The 25,052-nt window shown below is 36.9% G+C and overlaps 1 long non-coding RNA gene across 1 annotated transcript in view; it reads right to left on the bottom strand.

Moving 5' to 3' along the window:
• Positions 1–25,052, bottom strand: part of LOC134160966 (uncharacterized) — a 33,957-nt gene that overhangs the window by 6,140 nt on the left and 2,765 nt on the right. The window contains exons 2-5 of the long non-coding RNA XR_009963760.1: positions 22,464–22,652; positions 20,628–20,873; positions 20,184–20,374; positions 17,037–17,203 (exon numbers count right to left, since the gene is read on the bottom strand). This is a non-coding gene — a long non-coding RNA (uncharacterized LOC134160966). The remainder of the gene's footprint in view (positions 1–17,036; positions 17,204–20,183; positions 20,375–20,627; positions 20,874–22,463; positions 22,653–25,052) is intronic.

The following is a 25,052-nucleotide window of genomic DNA, read 5'->3' as shown; positions in this document are numbered from 1 at the left end:
TTTGAAGGTTCAGAGTTCAGGGGTGGCTTGTAAAAACACCCGTCGGGCTGCAATGCCCGTGGGGGACCTGTCTGGTTAGCTGGGGTGTCTCTGGGTATTTCTGGCATTTCACCTCCTGACTGAAGTCAGGAAAACTCAAAGAAAAAATATGGAAAAAATGCATCCAGACACTTCCAAACTTGGAAACCAGTTTCCTACTGTTTAGTCAAAAGCAGGAGTCAGTTCTTGTGTTACCCACGCACCCCTCTTTGAACTAGAAAATAGTCACAGAAGTTTCCTTAAAAATATCAGATAAGCAGCATAAATAGCTGCCCAAGAATCAGAGATATTACTGATTCCTATTCGTTAGACATGTGCAATATAAATAACTACTTGTTTCACTACTCATTAATTACAGTGAGATGCCTCCAGCCCTGTCACAGGCGTCCAGGTCTGCTTCCACACTGTCTCCTTTGGATAAATCCATGTCGTCATTCTGCAGGCTTGTACTTCCAATGAAAGGAAATGGGAAAGGCTGTGCACCACGGGCATCCTCCTCTACCTCTGCAGCTCTGGTTCCTGGGGATTTAAGAAGAGAAGATGGGCTCCAGGGGGTAAGATACAGCCACTAATTTTGTTACTGGCATAATATCTTGTGTCTGAGGTACAATTCCCAGATGGCTTTCTTAAGGCATCTTATTGCAAATGCTTCTGGGGAGTTTTGTAATTCATCTCAGCAGTATATGTAAACACTACTTAATGGATGCCTTTAATGCTGTCTTCTTGCTTCCAGGATTTTCACTGGGTCACTGCATCGGTGTTGAAGCTTTCTCTGGGGCTGCGCACCCATTGCCACACAGCTGAGGGCAGGGGAAACTGTGCCATTTCAGCTCAACTTGATTACAGGTTTTTGACTGAAACATGCTTTTTTAAATTTATTTTTGTTATAAAGAAAACCCTGAGTCACAAAAACTTACCTTGTAAATGGATTGATTTTGAGGAAAATATATAGAGAAAAATACATATAGGGAAAAAAAAGGAATTCTTCAGTGATTAGGACAATTGCATGTGGGAGCCCTGTAGTCAGCAAAGCACAGTGAGTTGTGGCATAGTAGTCAGTGAGCCTAAGAGGCAATCAAGCAGGGCAAGGACTAGTATCCCTGGTCTCAGTATATCCCACTAGTGCCAATTTGCATCATAGAGTTAATTTAAAATTCAGTAAGTCAAGGAGAAAGTGCCCATCAGCCAGCAGGTACAGCATCTGGTGAGACAGGGACCTGTCACACTTAGACCCTTGATTCAGGGTGATCAGGGAAAGACTTGTGCACGGGAGGCAAACTCAAATGCCCCAACTCTTTTTTTGTGTGATGCAGATTTCCTTGTTTGTACTGACTCCAATGTAATGGAGATGAATAGAATAAAAAAATTGGGCCATCTATTTATACTCTCATTTTCTTTCCTACATCTCTTCTGCTTGTAAATGCTCCACGATTGCCCTCCACTAATTTTGTTTAACTTCAAAACTAGGGCTGGTGGGAACTGAGGACGCCCCAAAAGTAATTGTATTAACAGAAAGTGGTGATGCGAGGTCAAGGGGAAGTGCAGGACCAGAGTGCTCAAAATACCATCAGCTATGTCAGGAAAACAGATGTGCTATTACTCCTTTCTGCATATGGGAAATAGTCTCAAAATCACGGTCTACTCTGAATAGCTTAAGAAAAGTTTTTATTCCATTCTTCTACTTTCTGCTTTTGAGAAGGGATTCTAGCTTTTTTCCACACATTCCCCCCTGGTTCCTCCCTCCCTCTGCCCCCCCCCCCCCCCCCTTGTTTTTTTGGTCACTGTGAAAAACCTTCAGAAATTTATCTACAGAAATTCTTTCTGGTTAAAAAAACCCGACCAAACAACAAAACACAAAAACCAAACAAAACAAAGGAGCACCAGGGGTAGGGACGTCTCCGGGGCTCCTACTTGCAGTAGTCCATCTGCTGGACTCTGTGGGTGGCTCAGTGCGCATCACAGGGGAAGCTAAGACCAGCCTTTAGCAATAAATTTAAGTTACGCTGTTGTAGGCTTGTGCCAGAGCTTAACGCTATGCTAATGAACACTGTAGAAGGGTGTATGCACACCTTAACTTGATTTACTAGGAAATCAAAAGGAAAAGGTAATGCACATTTGTAGCTGATAATCAAAAATGCAACTGATTTATCTGTTGACAGGAAAGCGCAACACAAGACTAGAACTTCATAAGGATCCTGCCTCCAGAAACCCAGCTCCAGGCGCTCTTTTGATTCTGAAGTTATGCCCTGCCTAACTCACTGCGACCTTAGTGAGACAGTGCACATTGCCCAGCAGCCATGCTTCTGTGTTGACTTGAAACAACAGGACCTACTGCTGTTGTGCTGGCCTTTGTTCCACAGAGGTAGGCTCACTATTTAAACCATATGTTGAATTATAACCTTGTAAGTAGGAGGAAAACTAAAGCATATTTCACTGGGTTCTACAAAAGCACAGAATGGGTGTCATTTTTATCAAGGTTTTATGTGCGCTATCCAAACACCAAACCGTTGTGCTGTACAATGAAATTTAAGGTGAGCTGTTGTATTACATGCCTAGAGGTGACTGCATCAGTAGCAGTCCACAGTTTGTAGCCCTTGTCTCAGGATTCAAGGCTGATGCTTACAGATGAGTTTTTAGGTGGTGAAGAAGGACTGCTAAGATTAGAGCTGGACATTTGATTCTCAGAGGTATGATGGGCTATTTCCTAGGGTGTTTTAAAGCTGCTCAGGATGAGCCCTTGATATTCGGGTAGTTGAAACACAAAGTGCTCCTATGTTCTTCTGATGCATCCAAAGGTAATGTGAGTTTTGCAAGCTGGTCTTGCTGTTAGGGTTAGGGCTGACATTCTCCAAAACTGACTGTTTGAAACTGCACCTGTCTTCTGTTAATTAGGTGGGGTTCATGGCTAGAAACCTGAGCTAAGCAGAATGTTAAATGTGGTGGGTTAGTGCTGGGCTGGAGTGCAAAGGATGTCTGCTTGGCTTGCATCTGCGATGCTATACCTGGCCTTGGTTACATTACTGAAACTCTTTGGGACATAGCTTTCTTGTGGAAGATTGGAATAAGTGGTATTTTTCCTACCACAGAGCGACGGGCTAGTAGCATAAATGGATTGTATATGTTAAAATGTATTAACGTGCTCAGCAAGCTCCATTAGCTAATTAAATGTTTTTTGGACCTGAGTTTATCTAGCACCACTAACTAAATTCCACAGTAATGCTTGCAGTGAATCCATTCTGTGGTCCTTTAACTTTTCAACTCTGTGAAAAGAAACTTTTTTTCTAATATATGTTGCAAGCTTGGCAGTACTTTCACCAGGAAAGGAACTGAACAGTCAGGATTCCTGCCAATTTGGGCTGAAATATATGTGGAAGAGATGGTGAGAGTTTTTCTGTCTTCAGAAATTCAGCTTAGCCTAAGTTTGTACTTGAACCTGATTTTAATTTGCATCTTAGCTTCACATATTGCATTTTTGACTTTTCTTAATTAAAAAAAGATACAGGTTAAAGCAACACCGAAAAGCCTAGTCTAGTTTGCAGCAAAAAAGTGCTCTAATCCTAAAGAAGTGAGAGTTAGTGGCAAGCTAGCTCATGGTGTTCACTCTTGCTTAGATACAGTGAAGGCAGATTAAGGATAAATTACTGTAAGCAAATGTCTTGTTTTCTCTATGACTCCACCTCTTTCTGGCATCCTGCCCTGTCCCCACCCCTTGCACTTGTCTGCATGTCTTAATGGCAGTATTCATGCAGCTGGTAATTTATGTGTCTGAGAGAGAAGATTTACACAGAGCCTTCCCTTCAGTTATTCAGAAAATTTTAGATACAGTATTTATGTGATCTGTTAGGTCCCAAATTCTGACTTAAAAATCACAGTTTTAAGGGCTAAGCTCGAGTGAGAAAAATTTTAAGAGGAATGATTTAAACTAGAAGTGAATTCTTAGGTTGTCGCTTTACACCTGGTTACAAAAGTTTTTCTTCAAAAATAAATACAATGCCTATTGTAACATTAGCACACAGTCACTCGGCTTTGATGTTCTGCTCTGAAGATGGACAAAGCTGATCCAGTTACTGAAACCTACTTGATTCAGTTGGTGTCTCATGTCATAAACATGAATTGTTAATTTCATATTACTCATAACAGGCGCACTGTGAATGTTTGCAGAGTTTATAAGATATCAGTTACAAATGTGATTATACCAGCCATTCCTCAGGACTGACACCAGTTTCAAATTAGAAGCTGACAGGCCTCACCTGCTCCTGAGTTCACTGATAGGTCACCTTCTTGTCATTTTGGCATCCCCCCATCAAAATGACATCTGTGTTCATGAAGGGACAGCGAGGGACTTGAAGTTGTTAGAGTTGTTGAAGAATAAGAATAAGGTGTCATCTACTCCAGTAATGTACTGCTCAACTTTGGCCTTTCAGATGGCTTGATGCTTGTAACACCTGACAATGTTTCCAGATATAAGAATAGCTGGATTGGAGGGTCAGCAGTTGTTCCCTCTTCTACCCATGGATGCTAAGCATTCAGCTCAGCCCTAGCCACAGGGTGTAGACAATCCTAGAGACTTGAGCAAAGAGTTTGTAAAATGCCTTTACTTTTCTGCATATGGTAAGAGGAGATTAAGATTAATAAACATTCTTTTCAGAGGCCCTTATTACACATCCATACTTTTAAGCAAACAATGTGTGAAAGACAAAAGGTTAATATTGTTCAACAAACAACTGAATACAAAAGTTTTAAACTTTTTCAAGTTGTTGGACATTTCCATTAATTTCTTTACATGCTATTCATGTAGATGCAAACCGTGATTTTATTTGGAAATATCCTGACTCTTGAAAACCTGTTTCTTCTTAATAGAAGATTCTTCACAGTCACTCAATTTAATAGAGTTTAGTTAGGTCAGTCCAATTCCTCCTACATCTTAAAAGCTAATCCCAAAGTCTGTATTTGATTTCTGCTATTAAACATGTAAATGCCAGATCCAAGCAATGTCAGACTTTGCAGGTTAAAGATTTGGGCTCCCTAGATTTCAAAGGAGTTAAAGAGTTATCTAATGCAGGTGTACCACCTATGGAACAGTTGTATAGCTTTCTTTTTAAGGCTTGGATTTTACCTGATGTTAAGTAAATGTGTGCAAAGAATCTCATTCAAGTTGCCTGGCCCATTACTATACAGAGGAAGGTCTCTGAGTGATGGGATGTTACAAGTTCATGTGCACTAGGCTGGTGGGAAAAGAGAACAGACATGTTTGTGAGAGGGTAGGCAAGGATAAATAAGATGTTGAATTACGCTTTGCCAAATGAAGGGCTCAGAGCAGCCAAGGAAAATATTTCTGTTTTCTCCTCACAAATTAGACCTTTATTTTTGTCTTAGGCACTGTGGCTAGCAGAGCTGTAAGGACATTCAGTTATCATAGTTGCCATCATTCTCTGAAATCTGTCCTTGACTTTATTTTCTGCTCCAGGAAATGTTATAGTATTGTTATTTCATCTATACTAAATAAACCTAGTGCCAGATTCCTTATGATGTAAACAAGCATGACTTCAGGAAAGCAATGCTGATTCATGCTATCCAAGTGTCTGATTCTTAATATAAAAGGGAACATGTTACAAGAGAGTAAACAAACAGAAGCAAAATGTTGTAAGAACTCATGTCATCAACACAGAATTCCCCCCACAGAGTTCAGAAACAAAAAATAGCTAAGGTAGACTTGCAGAAGGCACCACATTTTTTATTTTCTTTTTAATGATTTGGATATTGATCATTTTTAATCTTCTCCTCAGAACAACCAAGAGATCTATTATAGCTTGAGCCAGCCATGAAAAGCAGGTCTGTTCTTTAACCTGCCCCAATTCACTTGGACATATTTTATATCTCCAGGGATTCAGCCACGAAGTCCATTAGAGCATCAGATGCAGTGAGGTCAAATCAATTGTCCATACTGCAGAGAAGGTAACCATCATTTACTGTAATTCTCCCCCGTCATGGTAGAGGAGAGGAAAGGTTAAAAGCTGTATTACCATGAGGCTGTCTCATCTATCTTTCTGTATATTGGTAATACCTAAACATTGCTTAAAGAACTGAATCTTAAATCTGTGTTAAACTGGATTTAATGGTTAGATTGCCAGACCAACACATTTGCTAATGATTTTTTTTCCTTCAAGGAGGAGCATTAAAAAAATACCATTTTTAAAACATAGAGCAAAAATTTTTATATTGTCATGTCCAAAGCTATACTGAATGTTCATCTCGGGATGACCGGAATGACTGATATTTATCCTTCCCCCTGTACATAGATATATTTACCTATGAAGTAATTTGCTGTCATCTCTTTAAGCTGGAGATGCTGAGACAGTCCAAATACAAAAGAGGAAGTAAATTCAGGATGTATATTTTGCACTGTAAATCAAGTCCTTATGTGTTTGCACTCTAGGATGGGCAATAATAATTGACTGAAGCAATCACTGCTGTGGGAAAACAAACGTCCTGGCAGTGTTGCATCTGAAGGTCAAGCCTGATGACATAGTAAGCACCTGAACTCTCACTGACTCCTGGGGAGGCAGAGGGTGCTGAGCACCTCTCGAAGCTGGCCTGGCAGGGACAGATTTACGCAGCTGCTGGGGCTGGGGGTGAGAATGCTTTTTCTCTCCCATCTCCTTCCATTGGGGCTGCAAAGTCATTTATTTCTATTACAGTGCTGTGGCATCTCTCTGACTCCTGCGCTCCATGTGTTAACTGCATGAAACTAGAGAGAAAATGCAGTTCTGTGCCAGGGACTGACTGTGTATTTCTCCTCCTCTGAACATTTGCACTGTGGCCCTGATTAATGTCTCATGAGATGATGTGCATGCAGGGGAACTATGCCCACCCCTGCCATGGGTATGAGAGCTATGGCACTCTGGCCTGGGTCTTGTAGGACCCACTGTTGAGGTGGGAAGCAATAATGAAGCTCAGATTTATTCAACTGTTTGTCTTTTCTAGGTTAATCTTTTCTTTTCCTTAGAGTTTCTTTAATCCTGAGCTGTTTTCATTAAGAAAGTGATTGAATGAAGGGGATATCAAGATTTTCCATATTCCAGAAATCTAACATCTGTAGAAATCAGTAAATTTTTGTGTGTGTGTGTTTGTTTCAGAAGCTCAGCTGCCAAGCAAACACACCCGTGTATTTAAAATAGAACCAAAGTAGTAAAAAATAGAAGATAGTTAGGTACTGTTCTTCTAGTAAAAGTGTATAAAATATATTTCTGGGGCTGCCATATATTCATGATATTCTTCTTGGGAGACAGTGGGCTGAATTTAGCAGAAGTGTAAGAGTTGGTGATAGATTACAGATTAATAAGTATTTTTATTATGAAACCTATTTTTAAGGTTTTAGTTAGGGTTTAATGCTTGGCACAGTAAATTCTAACTTCAGATAATGTGGGTATTCAGTAACCATAAAAAGAAACTGCTAAAAGTTTTGTGTGTGCTGAAGGAGAGATAAATGTGCTTTAGATGAGGTATTACATACCAATCACTTAACTGCTTTTACTCTTCTGTTTTCTTTTTAGGATTTACCTTAACAGAGACTCTGTGGCTCCTTTTCCTCAGTTTGTGTTACCTACATCTCTGAATTCATCCCTATGAATGTGTATTTGCAGGTCCTTTGCTAGTCCTTACAACAGTGCAGTTTAGCATTGTCTCGCTGAATAAAGAGAAGTACTATAAATATATACTGGTTGACAGCTCCTTACAAAATTAAGCACTAAAACAGCTAAAGCTTTTTCATTTTAATATAAAAATTCTGAAGTAAATAAGGAGAATGTAAATCTAAGAAATAAATTCATCCAAGTCTGGAAAGAAATGAAAGCTTAAAAAGATGCTTTCCTTCATAATAGCACAAAATTAGGACTGCGTGTCTCTTGCATGGTCTGTTGCTTCTTTGTTCTGGAGTACCTCTCAGATAGCTCACAGCTTAGTAGTACCCTCTCTGCTAGTACATGTTCTGCAATGCTAATTGAGAGAATGGTCCGCTGGGTTATTTAACTGAAACCGGAGTCTCAAAGATCAGACAAGCTTTGCTGTTCCTCAGCTTCAATGGATATCACAGCCCTGACTGAAAGAGCACTGAACTTAATAGAAAGGCTTTGGATCTGGAAAACTGCTTACTGAAATCAATGAGGGAAAGAGCTTTAACTCCAACAGTTAACACTTCATTCTGGCCCTTTTCTCAATAGATACAAACATTGGCTCTGTGATGCCTAGTCATTTTATTAAGATCAATAAGGCAAACCTAAATTGTGCAGCAAATGTGCATTTACTATCTGCTGTGTTAGCATTACAAGTCAGATCAGACTTTTGAAAAATAAGTGTTTGATTTTACAATAATTCTACCCTCTGCAGAAAACAAATGCATTTTTAAGGAAATCTCTTTATCACTAAGGAATTCCTCAAGAGTTGTAGATAGCTCTTAGTTGACAGACTTCCTTAAAGAACTCCTTTTTCTATGTCTACAATAATTAAAATAAAAGTTGTCCTTTGAGTATTTGACATTGGCAAGATGTATTTAGTTTAATTTTCTCCAAATGCTAAAGAGGTTGCTACAGTTATGTGGAAATACTTAGGTCTCATGAAAATGAGAGAGATTCAGATTATCTGAATTTGCCATAAAGTAATATATTCAGATGGACTTTTCTGATTCTCCTGGTCATTCTAAAGCAGCACAGTAATTGCCTGCTTGTCACATCAGGAGTCGGTGGCATTTCAGAGAATATCAGTGTAGGGCTTTGGGGATAAAATTCTCTCCTAAGTAACCAAAAAAAAGGCAGTCCTGATTACAAAAAGTGGTGACATTAAACAGAACTGTTCTGAAAACATGCATCAAAAAAGCAGAAGAGAAGTGCAGTTATGAGCAAGTCTTAACCTGTGTGCAGCTTGGGTTGTGTCATAACATGACTGTTTCACATTAAAGATGAAACACTAAAGCACTAGCAGGAAGTTACCATCATAATATTTTCTTTTGAAAGTATTTGCTCTGTTAAAATGTAAGATGTCTTTAATTAATAAGTATTTAGATCTATATAAAAATACTTCCTACACTGCTATAGGCCACCAGTCTTTTTTTTTTTTAAACAGCAATAAATAGGGTCAAAATTAGTCACTGCAGATTGCCTGGAGTCTCTTGACATTTACTGAAAATTTCAAACTAATGTGGAAAGTTCTGGAGATTCTTTTTATGGAAGTATGCACCTTCTAGAATGCATTTTTAGTGATTAATTTTTGCCTTGTGTTCAAGTCCCCCCCTTCTTGCCCCAGTCTACAGTATGGCATCTTTCAATACTGGGAAGTCTTATTTGTAGCAGATTACCCTGACTTGGTGCTCTCTGATGTCCAAACTGTGTGAATTACACAAGAAAGTTGGGGTCCTTATGCTTTCACGAGGCTATTTAAGTCTTTAGAGTCTGAAATAATAGATGAAAAATATGAAAAATTCAAAATGGATAAAAAGTTTTAATTTTTGCTAAATTCTTGATGTTCAAAACCTGAAAAAGGCACTGGTATTTGTGACCAGATGGAAATAAACTAGCTTAAAAGGAACTCATAGAAACCAAACCCAAGTGATTAAGTAAATCATTTGATATTTGCTTTAGGATTAGATTTTGTGCTGAAATTTCTTGTAAAAGTTCTTTAGAGGCTGAGGTTGCACAGCAATTAATGAGGGATGGTTCTTGCTTTATGCAGATCCATCTGCCTAGCTTTATAAGTTTGTTATTAACTGCCTATAATTCTATGATTAAAAGATCAATGTGTACTTGTCCAAAGCAAAGTGGACACACAAGGTGAGAAAATGTATCAAAATGAAACATTATCCAGAAGGATCTTCTTTTTTATTACAAGTTTATTTACAACCAATTTGTCAGATCAATTCAAGCACAGAGTTAGCAAGATTTTGAAAAAGTAAACAGTAGAAGAAATATTTCCATCAATCAGAAAAAAAAAACCAACTACTTTGTCCTCAGTGTCCTCACTTCCAGCTCGGAGTTCAGTGTTTTATGTAATCTGCTGCTGAAGGGAAAGCTGAATGAGAAATCTGCTTTAAACAAAAGTGAATTTAACTAATTTATTTTCATTACTGAAGCTGAGGAAAATGCAGGCTATGTGACAAGAAGTAGTTATATTATTAGAACAGGAAACATATATGTAAAAAAAAATGCAAAACATAGGAAAACCCAAGGAAATGAGATGGTTTTAAATACATATTTTTCAACCATGCAAAATATCCCTTTCAGCACAGCATAGGATATAACATTAATCTTATTCGTCTGTGAGTTAAATTCTGTATATATTTCCTCGTAGTCAGGACTGCTACATTACCTCACTTTTACCAACAGAAGCCAAACTGCTAGATTTTTGGAGACTGCTAGCAATAATTTTTTTCTATGACAATTAGTTCATTACTAATCTTGACCATCTTTCCAATGAACTCATGAAAAACTCTAATACTGAAAGGCACCTCATAAATCATTCACAATAAATCTGCAGGAATATTGAGCATTTGTAAATATGACCTCCCTTTGCAGGGTTTGTCTCTCTCTTAACTTTTCTTCCTGAATCTTTCTTTGCTACAATTATCTTGAAATCTCTATGAAAGAAACCAAAGGAATGGGAGCTCAGGTTAGTGGTAATATTAGTCATCTTTCTAATGGATATTCTATAGCTTGTCCTTTTTTCCACTTCCTCTTACCTGGTCCTTTCATAACTCAGTCAGACAGACTCTTATATACCCTTTGGTTGGAGCCAATGGGTCTTACAAATGTAATTTATACAGTAGTTGATGATTTAAATGGCAAACCCCCAAAATCTTGTGCTTTAAAAAAATGTAAATCTGTCTGGATCTCATTAACAAAGGTTCTTGACTACAGGAGAAACTCTCCTTTTTGGAAAACCATTCATTCATTCATCCATGAGTTTAAGTACTTAAGAAAATACTTTGGAGTCATGGTTTTATTTGTTTTTTTTGTCCAGTGGCCTGCGCTGAATCCTTGCCAGTGGTGACAAGTAGGATGCAGTCAGTGGGGAGGCTTTCCTACATTGATGACTACATTGTGAAGACAAACAGCACAGCGGTGTGCAACGCAGGAATTTCAAGAAATAGTGGCTTTATCTTAACTCTGAGACTGAAAAACTTCTATCTTCTAAAAAAAAAAAAAGGTTAAAAAGGGCAGCTGCATATTAAAGCCAAACCTCTGCACATAAATATTATGCTACTTTGTTATATGTAATAAATAATACATAATTATATATTAATATATATTATGTATTATATTTTATATATACAACTATATACAATGTCATATATAATATATAGTATTATATATTATATAATATTATAGAGTGTATTTGTTATATGTACACATATATGTGATATATACATATGCTATATATCAACAGTCTATTTTATATATAATATAAACTATTTTTATTAGGAACTATTAATACATATGTAAATACATATTATATTTAATAGAAATAAAAGAGATTCTAATATGTTAGTATATAATAGAATATAGTATAATAGAAGTCTAGTCTATAATTATAGTATGTTATAGCATACTAGGATCCAATAGAATCAAATCGAACCCAAAGAAATCTCTAACATTTTATATAAACATAATATATAATATAATCTAATAGAATATACTAGAATCCAATAGAAATCTATTATATGTTATATAAGTATACTACATAGTATAATCTAATTGAATATACTAGAATCCTAGGAAATATACTAGAATCTGACAGAGTATACTAGAATATACTTGAATGTAATAGAATACTATAGAATCTAAGGAAATATACTAGAATATGATAGAATATACTAGAATTCAATAGAAATCTATAATATTTTATACAAGTACAATAGGTAATATAATCTAATTGTGAATATACTAGAATCTAAGGAAATACACTAGAATCTGATAGAATGTACTAGAATAAACTAAAATCCAATAAAATCCAATAGACACCTATTTTATACTAGAATGTGATACAATATACTAGAAACCAATAGAATCTAAGGAAATATACTAGAATCCAATAGAAATCTATGATATTTTATACAAATACAATATGTACTATAATCTAATTGAATATACTAGAATCTAAGGAAATATACTAGAATCTACTGGAATCCAATAGGATCCAATAGAATGTAAGGAAATATACTAGAATCCAATAGAAATCTATAATATTTTATACAAATACAATGTGTAATATAATCTAATTGAATATACTAGAACTTAAGAAAATATACTAGAATATTTTAGAAGCCAATAGAATCTAGGGAAATATATTAGAATCTGATAGAACAAACTAGAATATACTAGAATCTAATAGAATCCAACAGAAATCTATTATATAAATATACTATATCGTATATGCTAGCTGAATATATTAGCATCTAAGGAAATATATTAGAATCCAATAGAAATCTATCATATTTTATGTAAGTATTATATATAATTGAATTTACTAAAATCTAATAGAATTTTATTACAATCTACTACAGGAATATAGTATATTCTAGAATATATCAGAATATAATAGAATAGAATCTAACAGAATCTAATAGACTTCTATTATAGTCTATATAAGTATAATAATCTAATAGAATACACTTGAATACACTAAATTCTAATGTACTCTAATAGACATCTATTATATATAGGTATAGAATAGTAGAATATACTAGAATATACTAGAACTCTATTACTTTCTATATAAGCATAATACAGAATATAATGTAATATACTACAACCTGATAGAATCTAATAATATAGTAGAATCTAATAAAATTCAATTACATTTGCTATATACTATAGAATCTACTAGAATCTGATAGAGTCTAATAGGATATACTAGAATCCAATAGAATTCTGTTATATCATATATAAATATAGCATCTATTAGAATCTAATAGGATTGAATAGAATTATATTGCTATCTAAATATATTATAGGATATACTAGAATATACATCTGATGGAATCGAATAGACTTCTAGTATATTCTAGATAAACATATATTACATTTATATACTCTGACAGAATTTACCAGAATCTGATAGAATCTAATAGGATCTAATAGTATAGAATATAATAGAACCTGATAGAATCTAACAATATCGTAGAATCTAATACAGTTCCATTACATTCACTACATAATATAGAATCTACTAGAATATACTAGAATCCGACAGAATATACTAGCATCTGATAGAATCTACTAGAATTCTGTTACATCCTATATAAATATAATATAGAATTTACTAATATATACTAGAATATAATGGACTCTAACAGAATTCTATTATATTCTATACATAGTATCATATTATAGTATAGTATAATACAACATAAGATATAATATGATCTAATGCAATACAATATAGAATAGATATTAATATACCATTGAATATGTATGTTTATAATATATATTATAGTAGATATAAATGGTATATAAGATAAATAAGTAAAGAATAATTAATATATGTATTTATACATTTTTGTATAAATATATATTTTGTATTTTTTAACATATATCCCCAATGAAAGATACAAAATTGTACTGACAGAAGAATTTTTCTATCTCCATCTCCTATTTGCTCTTATTTTCATCTTAAGCACCTGCATTAGTGGAAGGTAATATACAAATCAGATATCTCATAAGCCAGAATCCTATGTAGCTTGATCACTTTTGAGGTAAAGTTTAGCTAGACTGCCTAAAAATCCTTATTGGCCTCAATAGATTTGTGTTGAATTTATTTAATACAAAGCTTAATATAAAAAGTCCTCGCTGTAGTTAATTGGCCTTCAGGTTATTGAAGGCCCCAAGGCATTGTGTTTGAGTTGTCACTGCTACTTGCAAAGATCAGCGGTATTAATTCTCGTATTGCAGAAAGTGATTACATGTGTTTATCTGGTTAGCGTTAATTCATTGTTTCTAGGTTCTAATTTAATTTATAATTTTCTTAGCTGTTAAAGATGGTGCTAAACATTAGGAACTTTGCTGAAATCAGATGTGCTACTGAGATGATAGTACCTGTTTAAATTACAGCAGAACTAAACCTGAAGGCTCCTCCAGAATTATGCTATTGTAGCTGGGGGCAATATCTGTTTCTGTTACATGATAAACCTAAAACAAACAGTGCTCATTCAGTTTGTCTCCTTTGGGATAGAGTGGACCTAAGCTTATTAATTATTCCTGTTTTCTAAGGAGAAAACATCAGCTTTACTTCTCTTGATAACCCTGTTTTCTCAGAAAACACACGTGTTCAAATAGCCGGTGAGCAGGGGCAGGAATTCTTTAGTGGTTAGAGAAGTGGCAGAAGGTTAAATCATCTGACTTGGCTGAGACATTGACTGTTTACCCTTAGTGTACAGTAACATCTTAAAAAGAAACTTTGAGCAAAGTGGGGTGTATTCATTACTGGACAAACATGTCTGACAAGTTAAAGAATATGTGACTGGTTTCAGCTGAGACCAAAGTGCTTCATTTATAATGGAGATTACGGTAAGAAACAAATGAAGTTGTCTAAGGGAAAATGATGTCTCCTGAGCCTTTATTCTGGTTTGGCCACAAGTTAATAACACAACCAGCACTTAACAACAAAATGCAAGACTGTATTATCTTTTAGAAAATGCCAGTCATGTGCAATCCAAGCAGGTCAATTACTAGCAAATCTCCAAAGATCTCCTGAAACCTCAGAAGAGTTAGAGATGCCAAGAAAATGTCTGGATGCACAGAGACACAGGAACAGAAATAGGGCACAAACCAATTTGCAGAAATGGAACTTAACCCTTAGAGGGAAGAACCCAGCCTGCTACATATTCATTTCCATTTCATTAAATATTTATGGAGACATAGGCATGTAATGTGATTCTAAATCATGGAAAAAGCACAAACAACATCTGCACTGTTTTAGTCATGCTTAATCTATTTTTTTTTTCAACCTTTCTGTTTCTTGCAGGTGTAATGGATGTGTTGGTTGTTTTTTTTCTCTGCAGCTAACGTGTTAGACATTTGAAAATTAACATGTTCTCTTGAATAATTCTAAATCAGCACACACACAAAATAGTGTAGAGGCCAGTGAAAGCCTATTCTTCAGCTCAATATGCATGTCTATAACCTATTAATATTAATGAAACCTGCACATAAGCATGTGGGGATAACTGACCCCATTAAATTCCATTTACTCATGAACTACTATGTAAAGTTTGCCCCTTAGTTATTGTAGTTTTTATCAAGGATGAAAGCTGGAACAGCATATATGCCAATAGAAGTTTGTTTCAAAAGTAACTTTGTAAAAGAAGCAAAAAGGTGTGGGAGGGAAGGGGTTGGAAGAAAAGAATATATTGCAAGGAAACGTTCCGTTCAAACTTTCAACAGCTAATGAAAATGAAGTCATCTATCTTCCTCATGTTCAGGTGGAATTTTCTGTGGTTTAGTTTATGCACATGAACAATGTATGACTCACTTTTATATCTTTTATCAAGTAAGTGATATATTCTCCCTGGCCAGAAATGGCTCATCTCTTTCAGCTGAGTTTTCTTTAAAAGAATCAGCCTGTGATATACAACTGTTATTGCAAAGTTACGAGCAACCATAATCTAACCCATCCACCCACAAAGAAGGGAATAATAGTGTTAGAACTAACATTGGTTTTGCTGTAGTTAGTGCTGTGTAATATATACTACTCAAGTAATTTTCCTGACATTAATTTTACATACTTTCTTGGTAACAATCCAAAAATAAATAAAAATCTCTGGAACAAATCTGACAAACATTGAGGTAAAATCTTTTCCAAAAGGAGCACTCGGACTGCATGAGCTGTTGAACTCCTTGTTCTTTGTACATAATACAGAAAATCAGTATTTTTACAGTCTTAGCGTGCCTTCCAGGGCACCTGAAGAAAGGCTCAGAATCACACTTGCTGTCCACAGGCCTGTCCTAGGTCTGCACAAGAGCAATGTCTCCATCAGCTTCAGCCTGACACAATGGTAGTTACACCAGATCAGAATGAATAATCTCCAGACATGAGTTATTGGCACAATTAAAGCAAGATCACAGCTGACTGACATACCGAACAAAAGAGCTTTGGCAAAGCTTACAGTGGAAAAGCATATAGAGGAAATTCACTCTTGGCGTCAAATGCACCAGAGTAAAAGCAGGACAAACTGCTTATTAACAGGCTTAGGCGCTGCAAACCAAATACCAAAGGATGAACAATGGCAATAACATCCTGCTATGTCTCTCTACAGCATGCATGCAATTCATCATTAAGTTATATTCCATAGGCAGCTCCAGCAGCACATTTTCAGTCTAATTGATACATGAGACATTTGGCTTGCAGCTTTCAAAAAGAGTAAGAAGTACAGAGAGTTCTGCTCCATCCAACAAGAAAACCAAAGCCCTGTAATATTAGTTATAACTGCAACAGATTTTTATGACTCTAACACAGCTAGTTCACTCAGTAAGGTCAACAGTATGCAGTTCTGCCTCGGGGGGGTGGGGGGGCACATTTTACTGGGCTGTTGGGGTTTCCTCATAAGGCACAACACGTGGGTCCCTCCACCGAGCTCTAGTAGGTCTGGGAGGTGTATGACAGTGTGCTGCAAAAGGACTCCTCTCTGAGGGATGTATTTTTCCCCATGTTAACTAATGTGATTCTTTTTACAACTTCTACCAGTTTGTTTGATACAACAGTCAGGTTTACCAGAATCCCTGAGGACTGTCCTAGCTTCTCCTTTGTTTACTTCACCTTGCCATTTTAAGGTAAATTGCTGCAAAGCTTGATAATTTTTACTTGTCTTTCTGTGAGGAGTTGAATGTGAGTATGGGGATGTTTGTTAGTACATAATTCTTTCCCTATACCTAGAAAGTTAGCAGCTTAGCTTTCCTGGATGTATTTGAACACTAAACAATACTGGTATCCAGGTATCTTAGTCTATGTCTTACCTCAGCTCTTACTCCTCAGGTAAGCTGTTGGACCATCACTCCAGAGATAAATGGTACAGCTGCTCACAGCTGTGGCACACAACACCCTCCTCCCCTTGGGTTAGACCATCATCAGGTGAGGTGCTGTGCACATATGCTAGGGGAGGCACAGTTACCAGCTGAAGAAGCTGATGACAAAAATGAGCTTGAGTTTCCAACTTTTCGAGTCCTGTGAGAGAAAATAATGTTAATATAGTCCTTGGGTGAGACGCAACCTGCTAGGAGAGGTCTTCTGAGCCGAGTGCCTTCATATCACACTTGACCTGCCAGTTGAGTAACACAGTATGGCATTATTTGATTTCTGCAGTGCTTACAGAAAAAAATGATTTCATAATAAAAGCATTCACATTCACTTATACAACTTCAGATTTTGCAAGACTGTTATGTTTCTAATCATGAAAAACATGGCTTTATTTAGATGATAGAGTAGCCATAAATAAAGAGCTCACAGGAGCTGCCTGACAAACTTTTTATGTTAGCTATGTACGGTGAGGTAGTTTGTGGTGACAGCACATTGCTCAGAGGAGCAGGCCATATGCTGCTTCCTATTATACCAATGTCAACCCAGGGAATTTCCATTGTCTGTATTTCAACCAGTTCAACTAAGATAAAGATCTCTACACATGATTTCATAGCCTTTTTGCCACTGTATAGTATTATTAAAAAGGAAAGTACTGTAGGGGTCAAATTACTTTCAATATTGTTTCTGCTAATAAATGCACTACAAATGGTTTAGTCTCACTCACTAATCATAACAAAATCATAAAAAAAAAAAAGGGCTTAAATAGATTTCAGTAAGGTAGCAACCCCATCTCCTACACTGTTATGAAGTTCAGGCACGTGGCACAGGCCAGAGCAGGTTCACTTACCTGGTACACCAGAGCAGGTAAAATGAATTGAAAGTGCACAGAGGCAGAGCACAGAAGTAGGGCAACATCCACACGCAAATGATGAACAGCTTAACTTACACTAATGGGAAAAGGGATTTGAATAGCTAAAACCTGGTACATTGAACTGAGAAAAAAAATATAACTCTAAGTATGTATTTCTGGGCTGTAACAGGACCGGTAGAGAGGAGAAATTATAGCTATCTTGGAGGATTTCCCTTCTTCCCCCCATTTTTAAATAATACACAGAAATGATATTTTCAGTTTAAATTATTCATTTTTTGTTTGTGTGTAAACTCAAGAACAATCAGAAATCTGGTTCCGGGTTCAGCTGTGAGAAGTATATATGTACATTCATGTATGAACAGCTTTTCACACAAGCATATGTATACTTACTTCACCTGCCCCCGTATTTGTGCCTCCAAATATATGTGCTTCATTATGCATTCTCACAGGAAATGATGACAATTACATATAGAAAAAATATTCCCCACCCCTTCAAATCAAACCAGTTATAGGCTGTTTCTAACAGATAAATATAAAGTAGATATTGCATTTCTAATTCTCAATTAGTCAAATATTGCATATGGAAAGGCAAAGGACAGATTTTATTCAATTTTTTAGCCATGTAAAAAAAAAACAGAAAAAAAACCCCAAACCACTGTTACTCTCTATGTAAGTACCGTAGAAGAAGCTGCCACATTTTTACAATGGAACAGCATGGAAAAATAAAACTTTGGATTTCAAGAGTCTGTTTCTATGTGAGCATTTTAATTTCACAACCAAATTAGATTAGCTCCACCATCCTCACTGGAGTGAAAGTCATGAAGGTGCATTTTCATTTTTATGGATGAAACTATTTAAGAAGAAACACTGTGACTTGCCTGATGAAAAAGAATATTGTCTGAAGAAGAAATGGGATCCAGGTCTGTGGCCATTTAGTTGCGTGCGTTAACATTAGGCTTTCCAGCTGTGGGATGCATACCAGCAAATGAATTTCCCACCTTAAACATATGTATGGTTAATTTATTTCCTCTGGGGTAAATTCTGCCTGTGCTTTCCAGTGCGCAATTTAAACTGTATGCCAATCAGTAGCCGTTCTCCGGGTATGGCTGGCTGGACTGGCAGAGTGATGAAGGACATTGAAAGAGAAAAAAATACAGGTTTACCTGCTCACTTGGTGAAATGAAGGCGTACCAAATCCCTTTCTCCTATTTCCAGCTTCCCATGAGGGCTCTTCTGAGTATCAGCACTATTTGCAAAAGACGTTTATTCCTTCTTCATTTCTTTGTTTGAGCTGTGGCAAAGCTGGTGGAAACTCCTATTATCCTTGGAGAAAATAAAGGATCTCCTGGGAAATGCAGAACTTAACTTTACTATTCTACTTGTTTTTTACACATTGACTAAAAAGTTGTGCTAAAATGCAGATAAACCCTCTGTCTAAACAGTCAGTGACACCGAGTTACATGTAGTCCGGCGCAAAGAACACATTTCATACTATTTCCCTTCTCTTTTTGGCACAGCATGGAATTTTACTGTACATATGCTAGAACCAAACAATAGTTTTGACAGCTGTGGGGGAAGGGTGGTAGGCGTCGTGGCTGAACTCCTCACCCGTGCCCATGGCGGAGAGGGTGCCTTGCAACTAGACAGATGGCTCCTGTAGAAGGTCAGCAGAAATGTTCATGCATACCCTACTTATTTTTGCACGGTGTTCATTGATTCAAACTGCCTCTGAGCCTCTCTTCCCCCTTTCAAATAGGATTTTTATGATGTTTTTAAATCTTTGCCAATTTCAAAGGCTGATTTAATTTCACACAATAAAGTGTGGGAGCAGCAGTCTTGGGTCCCCTGGATAAACACTGGACTACATGCTACTTGTGTTTGACTATGTCAGCTGTGAGCTCTCTAAGTATGAAGTCCTGCCAGGCAAGACATAAATCTTTTGTCAATGAAAGGGGTACATTATCTGATTCTCAGCTGTTTCTTTTCTAAACAGCTACCTGAGGTTTAAGATAAATATTCAACATAGCTTTTTAAAAGAAAAAAAGAAAAAACAGAACACTTTCTCTCATGCATTGAGCATTAATGAAGAACCATAGAGAGCAGGGATCAGTCCTCATGGCACGTCCCAGGTCAGTCCAGAAATGCAGTAGTGCAGTGAAAGGATTCTAAAGAGGCAAAGAGTTTAATAGTACTTTGGCTGTAATATGCTTCATACCTTCTGAATCGGTTCCTTGCAGTGAAGCTGCCAAATTAACTCCTGAAGCAACTGGGTGCAACTCTACTGGGTTAACAAAGCTGTGCCCTGCTTCCCAGGAATGCAGTCAGTCCAAGCATGGGGTTGTGAAGAGGGTTACGTTGAACTGGAATCCTTATGCCAATGTCTTGCTGTCCTTAAGTACCTTCATACTGAAAAGTGCGAAGAAATTAAACAAATTAGTAACCAAATACTAATACCTTAAAGGCTCATGGATTTAGCAGCTCTCCATGAATCCAGTCAATCTCTGCTCCATTTTCCACACGTGTAGCTGCTGAATCTGATTTTTGGTATTTGTGATACCATTTCAGGGTGATCTCAGCCTCACGTGGGTAAGCTGATACTGTTACCTGGTACTGTTAGCCTCACACTATCCCAACTCCCCAAAACATCCCCAGGGCTCACCTTCACCTTTCTTGTGAATTTTGGTTGTTTCTCACATAACTCCTCCTTAACCACCTGTGAATTCCTCACAGTACTCTCTGTAAAGCTGCCAGCTTCTCACTCTGTGATCTTTCAGGTCCAGCAGTTTCTTGTGCCATGTCCAGTAGTTTCTCACATCTTGCTCTGTGCACCCCAGGCCAGGGCACAGGCAGTGGTCCCACTGCCTGCAGCAGCCTTGGTAGTCAGCATCACTACCTCAGCCTGCTGCTGTGGGAGAGAAACAGTCTGCTAGGACTAAACAATAGAAACTATGGCATATAAAAAGTAAAAATAATGAGGTTTATGGATTAAACATTATACCTTTTTCTCATGTTGCTTAGTTCCTGATCACTTATGAAAAGAGTTATTAAGTGAGAGAAGAGAATGTACCATCCTGTCTCATACAAATGTAAAGCCTTCAGTAAATAAGAGCTTGGCAGGGACAAAGATATTTGTGACCAGCCCAAGGAACTGGAAGCCACTGTGGGAAGCTGCTTTAGTGGATGATGGGCTCAGGTCTGACAAAACAGAACTTGGAATCGAGAAAATTACAGTTTAGGAGAAATGTCTTTGAATGAGGAGGAATGGAAAACTAAATAAAACCACAATGATTGCAGGAGCAGAAGATAAGATTATACATATGAGCTTTAGATAGGTCCTCAGAGGAAAATAAAAACATCTCGGTATAAAAAAATTGGCTACAATAGCAAAGCAGATAGGCTTGCAAGTGTATAGGTCTTTTTACAAGCAATTTTGGAAAACCAAGCTATGCATGTATAATTTGTGGCATTTTTGTTGTAGACGGTTTTATCCCATTTTTATGATTTTAGGATTAATAAACATTATCCAAGTCAAACATAAAATAAGCAGCACCTCATTCAGCACATTCATTGGAATTTCCACTGTATTTATCTTTTTCTGCTGGGAGCATGGTTTAGCAATGATTAGAAAACAATATGGCAGGAAACTCCCGATGTTAAACATTTGAGTTATGTATCACAGATTGTCTCAAATTCTTTGACTTTTTAAGATTTAAATCTCTTCAAAGTTTTCCTGAAGTTTTTGGCACATTTTCTACAAAATTTGTACAAGAAAGAAGATTCATGGAAGACTCTAGCCGTCTGTTATTGCTTAAACACTGATGTTTAAGGTTTAAATTTACAGGGAACAAATCATTCTACATCAAAACTAAGGTGTTGCATGTTTATTTACAGACCAAGCTCCGGTAGTAATGTGTATTTGTCATGGAAACTGATTTGAATTTAATTCTAAACCCTGTTTTGCACCAGGAAAATGTGAGTTTCATTTTACTTGTCTCTGTTTTCAATTATAATTTGACAAAAGAAATAACCGCATTACCTATTTGATTTGCCAGAACTTTATCCCAGCACCACCTGTTGAGCCCTCGGCACTCGAATCCTGACATATAGCAGAGAACAAAATTATGCAGTTGGCATACTAACCAGCAAGGATGCCAACAAAAGCATAATATAGCCTTTGTACTCAAAGTACAACCAAATATATATTAAGCTACCAACTGCAAAGGTTTAAGCAAGCCACATTTAATTATACATGAACATATCTTTCCAACAAATAACTCAGTAGAAAAATGGAAGTTAGAAAGGACCCTTTTTGTACATCTTGCTTTGGTAAATATTGCAAGCTTAAAATAAATAAAGTTTCACAATACCATAGTAGATTTACATTAGAAATGGCAAGAGGATAGCCAGCTAGCTTATACAAATAGATGAGTTCAACACTATCAGCTTCCCAGTTTAAACAAGATGCCCCATGTTCATTTCTGGCAGGGGAACTGACCTGGCACAGCACTGGTCTCCCAGGAAGGTGGAAGAAGAGGCTCCCACCAGGAGTTCAGGCCAAACCCTGTCTTCTGCAACTAGCTGAGACCAAAGTAGCAGCAGACAACTATGTCTCTGGCATGTGTTTCTTGAAGCACTGCTTTGCCATAGAAGTAATCACAACAGCTTTCCTGGCTCTTCTGACCTTCTGATCTTCCGAGATCTGCACAGCAGAGGAGACAGAAGATGAAGAGAGACAGGACACATCAGGGGGGAATGAGGCAAAACCTCTGCTCCCCAGTTCTACAGAGGTCAGTGAAGTCTTCATGGGGCTGTGAACCCACATGGGATTTACACACTGAGAAGGGCTACCAGTGGTTCTAGCAATGATGCTAGATTTTCCAGAGTTTGTCCAAAGATATGAGTTAAAATCACTGCACCATTTTAAGGGACTGTTCTTAAATACTGGTGACAATGACAATTTACAGATTTTTATCACCTCCCCCAAAAGCCTAAGAGAGAATTAAATCTGCAAAGCTGATTATTGCAGTGACTGTTGTCCAGAAAAATGACATTAGATGTAAAACAAGGATCTTGCTCCAAGGTGAGGAGAAGCGAGTCCTTATTCCTGCTCCCCCAGAAATCACCACAGCTGCCCCCAGGCAGATCCAAGGATGAGGACATGGTAAAGCAGAAAGAGCTAATTGACCCACAAGGAAATCCTCCTGATGCATTTGTGCAGGGCTGAGCATACAGGTTCTGACACTGGCTAAGGCTTTTGTCAGTAGTTTCATATGAAGCATAAATGAAAGACCATTAAAACTTTGGATAAAGAAACAAAATGCTGTAGATGAAGTGAAATATCTAAAAAATGCTTCAGAGACGATGAAGTACAGCTTTAAAATAGCTTGAGGGGAAAAATAACTCCAGCCAGTTTTGTAAACAAGGAAACAAACCAGCTGTAAATCATAGAGCAACCAAACATTTTACTTACTGCGCTAACTTTTGCACTCTGAGCTACTTAACTCATTATTATCACTGTAAGCTTGTACAAGACTAAACGGAGCAGGTACCTCTTGGAACCCATTAGCTGCTACCAGATATCAGACATATGATACCTGAACTGGACATATGCAATCCAGAAAATGGGAAAGGCCTCTGATAAAAAGTGGAACATTCCAAATTGTATCCAGAAAAAAATGGGGAATAATTTTTCATGTGAATTGCTTTCTTACCAGTGCATTGCAGCAATCAGCATTTAATAGAGGTTGCGGAATCTCTGTCTGGATATTTCAACTTGATTGGATGCAACCATGAGGAACCTGATGTAACGATACCTGCTTGGAGAAAGGGCTTGGACTAGAAGACATCCAGAAGTTTCTTCCAGCCTAAACTACCTAGGATTCTAAAACTGACCTAAAGAAATCAGAAATCTTTTCCTTACAGCTGTTCTTATATTACATCTTACAGAAATACCTTCTTTTTTTTTTTTTCCTTGGGTCTTATTTGTTTGAAAGTTGGAATTAGGTATTTACTATTTATAATAGTTTATAAATTATCTTCTTTTAAGTAAATATGTAAATGTAATTCTATTATTTCTTCACTTTTGTTTAAGGGATAAAATAGGAATAAAACCCATAAATGGTCTGGTAAGTATACGGGTGCCTGTGGTTTAATCCCAGCGAGTGCACTAACTCTTTAAACTCTAAAATGGTGGCTTGAAACTTACCTCAACATCCTAATTTTTTTCTGTGCTGAAAATGTAAAGTAATGATTGTTAATGAGAAAAACTTCTCTTCAAATTTGCAATAGAAACTGTAAAACACTTGCTAAGAGATAGACCACGTCTAGGAAAGCTGAATCTAGCTGCTCTCTCCTTTTCAACTGGAAATATCCTTTGTGGTAACCACATTTCATTCAGGAAAATAAGACTAGAGAAAGTACACATATGGCAGATAGTTTGGCATCATCAAATTCTATATTTCTCAGGTGCCTAACAGCCAAGAAAATGTTCCATCATTTTCTTTCAGATAGCTGATCCCATGTAATATTGACTCTAGATGAAGACTTCGGATGAAATATCTGGATAGTGTTTGAATAGGGCATTAAATAAGTCTCCTATAATACAATCCATCATCTTCTAATTTCTCCCTTGTTCAAAATAACTACAAATCCTTAAATTGCAGCGTGGAGCTTTGAGTTTTAAAACCATAAACTAGTGACAAAACTCACCCCAGGAATGCCCTGCATTGTTTACTGCCTTCCACAATATGTCCAAATATACTCCATAGCTTTACAAAGACGCTGAAAATACCAGCACACTTCCTTGCCCAACAGACATGCAAAGAAGCTGCAGGTAGATTGGTAAGTATTTCCGCTTGAAATTGAACTTTTGACATGTAAAACAGCCATGAAAATTATGAAGATTTGAAGATTTACAGGTAGATTACAGTGAGCTGTACAAAAGGCAGCACCTCTTTGGGGAATCTTTCAAGTCTTCACTGAGTAACCCAGATGCCTCAAACGCTGCTCAGCTCCATTGCCATTCAACAGGTAATTGCTATTAGTCCCTTGTATTATCATATAAAGTGGGATTCACTATCAAATT

This window comes from Pezoporus occidentalis, unplaced genomic scaffold, assembly GCF_034315485.1.
Source record: "Pezoporus occidentalis ecotype Australia unplaced genomic scaffold, CSIRO_AGI_Poc_V1 ctg167, whole genome shotgun sequence".
Taxonomy (NCBI): domain Eukaryota; kingdom Metazoa; phylum Chordata; class Aves; order Psittaciformes; family Psittacidae; genus Pezoporus; species Pezoporus occidentalis.
Note: the sequence above shows the minus strand (reverse complement) of the source record. Positions and strands in the feature narration are given on the sequence as shown.